This window comes from Pollicipes pollicipes, unplaced genomic scaffold (assembly GCF_011947565.3).
Source record: "Pollicipes pollicipes isolate AB1234 unplaced genomic scaffold, Ppol_2.1 Scaffold_4295;HRSCAF=5057_pilon_pilon_pilon, whole genome shotgun sequence".
Taxonomy (NCBI): domain Eukaryota; kingdom Metazoa; phylum Arthropoda; class Thecostraca; order Pollicipedomorpha; family Pollicipedidae; genus Pollicipes; species Pollicipes pollicipes.
This window is the reverse complement of record NW_023596461.1, coordinates 8,454,585-8,458,062: the sequence shown is the minus strand read 5'-3', so window position 1 is coordinate 8,458,062 and position 3,478 is coordinate 8,454,585.

Sequence of the window (3,478 nt, the reverse complement as noted above, 5' to 3'; positions counted from 1 at the left end):
GGGGACGCCGTCGGCCAGCAGGCGCGTCTCCTCGGGCGTGGCCGGCTCGCTGCTCTGGCGCGCCAGCGTCGCCGGATGCGCCGCGCGCGCCGCCGCCGGCGCCAGCGACAAGGCACGGTCCGTAGTCACTGAGTGCACATTGGGCGCCGCGGCGGCCGCGGCCAGGTCGCGGCCAATGGGCGGCGCGGCGCCCGGCGCCGCCGGCTGGTAGGGGACACTGAGCGACGGGTGGGCGGCCGGCGCCGGCTCGGCGAGCGGCGCGTCCGTCGGCGCCGGCTCGGCGCGGCCGCCCGGCGCGCCGTCGTCGGCCAGACCGGGCAGCGTCGCCTCCTCGGACGCTGCCGGGTGTGGCTCCCCGGCCGTCAGCTGCACCGAGCTGTGCGCCGACGACGTGCCCGACGCCGAGCCGTCCCGCGCCGGCGCCACCGCCTCCGGCTGGTCCATGTAGTCCATGCACTGCCAGCGGCCGCGCTTGAAGGGCACGTTGGTCTCGATCTTGACCACCTTGAAGCGGCTCTGCCAGGTCTCCTGCAGGTCGTCGCCGGGGCTGCCGGGCGCCACGCCCACCGTCAGCCCGGTCGGCATCAGGTCCATCTCGATCTCGGACGGGAACTCGACGATCTCGGCGGCGCCGTGCGCGTCCACCGCCTCCAGCGCGCCGGGCATCAGCGTGATGCCGAAGCCGCCCATGGTGGGGATGACGGGCAGCACCTCGGCGCCGCTCACGCCCGGCGAGGCGGTCAGCTCGCGCGGAGTCAGGCCCGCCACGGCCGGTGGCGTGCCGGCCAGCGGCAGCAACAGCCGAGACGGGAAGCCGTCCACGGCGCTGGTGTCGGCGGCGGCCGCCGGCGCCGGCCGCGGCGCCGACTCGGGCGCGCCGCGCGACTCGGTCGTGTCCGAGACGTCCTCGTCGCCCGACTCGTCGATCGGGTACGTGTCCGGCTCGGCGCTGCTCTGCGTGATCGACGTGATCTGAAAGCCCATGCTGTTGCGGTTGCCTGAGTCGGCGTCTTCGACGTCGGCGCCGTTGGCCGGCGGCGCGGGCGCGTGCTGCGGCGAGCCCCCCGGCGGGTAGACGCCGGCTGCCGGCGCCAGCCGCGCCAGCGCCGCCTCCGCCGCCGCCGACGGCACCTGGCCGGCCCGCGCGCCGGTGCCGGCGTACGCCGCCCAGTCGGTCGCCTGCTGCTGCTGCGGCATCGCGGCCGGCACGGAGCCGTGCGGCGGCGCCGGTGCCGAGCCGGAGGTCGCGGTCGCCGGCGGCGGGTAGCCCCTCACCGCTTCCGGCATGCCGACGGGCGTCCGCGCAGCGAGACTGCGTGAGACGCGGCACGACGTCAGCACAGACGGACGCCGCAGGGCCGAAATCACCAGAAATTTTGTACGGCAGTCAACCTTTACTGGGAACAGTAAGATCACACAGACGGACGCCGCAGGGCCGAAATCACCAGGAATTTTGTACGGCAGTCAACATTTACTGGGAGCAGTAGGATAAAAATGATTCTGGGGCTATAAACAGCAAAATGGACATATGAATGGACAACTGGCATGCATACTGAATGTGCTTAAATGAACTCAGAAGCCAGGGACATCATTAATTGGAATTGGCTGTCGCTGGCTGAAACAATGCTGGATATAAATCGACGTTCACTCCACATGATCCATGATCAAACAATTTGGTAATAGCATGCTGGAACGCTAGAAGGCCGCATTTTCTTGTGCATGCAGGATCAGGGGCGTAGTTTCGAAAAACGAGGGAGGCATAGCTGAGAGCTGAGAAAGCTGAGCTTGAGAGGTGAACTAAAAAAATTTGCAGCCTACCCCCACAATGCGTCAAAACGGGCTTCTCCCCGGATTTGGCCCTCTTTTTCCAAAGTTGGGATGGGGACTAGAGCTAAGGTTAGAGGAGGAAGGGGCTGGATCCTCTCGACAGAATAGGAAACTGCATTCCTGGGCAAGAGGCTGGCGGGCGTTATTACCACAAGCAAAGGGACAGCACAAGGCAACAAAGACTACTAAAAACGAGCATTGGGAACTACCATTTTCGTGGGAGGGGTCGAAATTTGGGGCACATATTGTTTGATGACATCTAAAGCCATATTAATGTCATATAAACAGGTGGCAAATTGATGGAATACAAGGACATAGTGGAAGCGAGGACATTAAGCTTCAAAATATAATTGCAATTTAAAATTTCCCCATCAAGTACATGAAACACATTTTGTGAACTACAAACAGCACCTTTTTGGAGGCTATCCAGCACTCTACAGGGCACTTTTTGGGCTATGTAGGTCTATTCATGGGCTATCCATTTTCGAAGTTTATGGAGTGCTCTAAAGAGCTCTCTGTGTACCCCATTTCAGAAACCCTTAACCCAAAAACAGCCTTTTGTAAATGTTTACTTCTGTGGCTGCCAACAGTTGTACACATTGTTCTGTACCTGTACCAAATTTGGAGATGACTGTATGGGGAGAGCCCTGGCCACAACCACATCACCAAGCATTCAGCATACCAAATGCATACAGAGCCATCCTCCAGTTGCCCAGTCGCCAAATCCATTAGACTACGGCAATCTGGACACACAAAGACATGAGTGGAGGATCTAAGGAAACATTGTAGTAGACACTGCTACACCACAACTGGCATCATAACACTGCCTGCCAGATACACTGTCTCAGCTCATTCTGTGCAGGATATTGCCCACATATATGGCACTATCTATCACTATCACCAAATCTCACACACAGCCTTGAACTGAAGCCATGGCATGCCTATATCACACATAATAATTGACCATGAGATCCAAGACATGTGCTTGACATTTTTACAACTTGACTATGACTATACTAAAAATGCCACAAAAGTGGGCATGGCTGGAATGACCATACTGCATTTGTGCTACCAGAACACAAATGATCAAGCCAATAACTGGCATACAGGACTGGAAATATGAAATGCTTTCTAGGTGTACATGATACTTATCAATTGACACCATTCTCCAGAAAATGAAAGAAGAGTTCATACACATTGGAAACCATATGTAAAATAATCAGCAAGAAAATGCTTCAACCATTGCTTCCTCATCAGAACTTGAATTTGCAAAGCAAAAGCATCAGATTAAAATTGTATCCCATGTAGAACCAAGTCAACATGAAAGCACTAATGCAAGTTGTGTTAGCATTTTGCCTATCTTAAACAGCACCACATTTACACTGTACCAGCCATGTTCACATTATAGCATGGAGTTGTGATTTCCAGACTATAAACATGTGCATGGGTGAGGGTCAGTTTGACCTCCCCCCCCCCCCCCCCCACTTTTTCTGGAATGGTTCCCGAACAGCGCGGTGTAGCGGCGCCAAATTTTACATAACGGTAGGCGATTGAAAAGCAAATTGTTTGGTGTCAAAATTACTATGCATCTCAAAAGGTCACTGACCCACAACAGGTCAAAGTCAGGCCATAGATTCAGCAAAGGCGATTT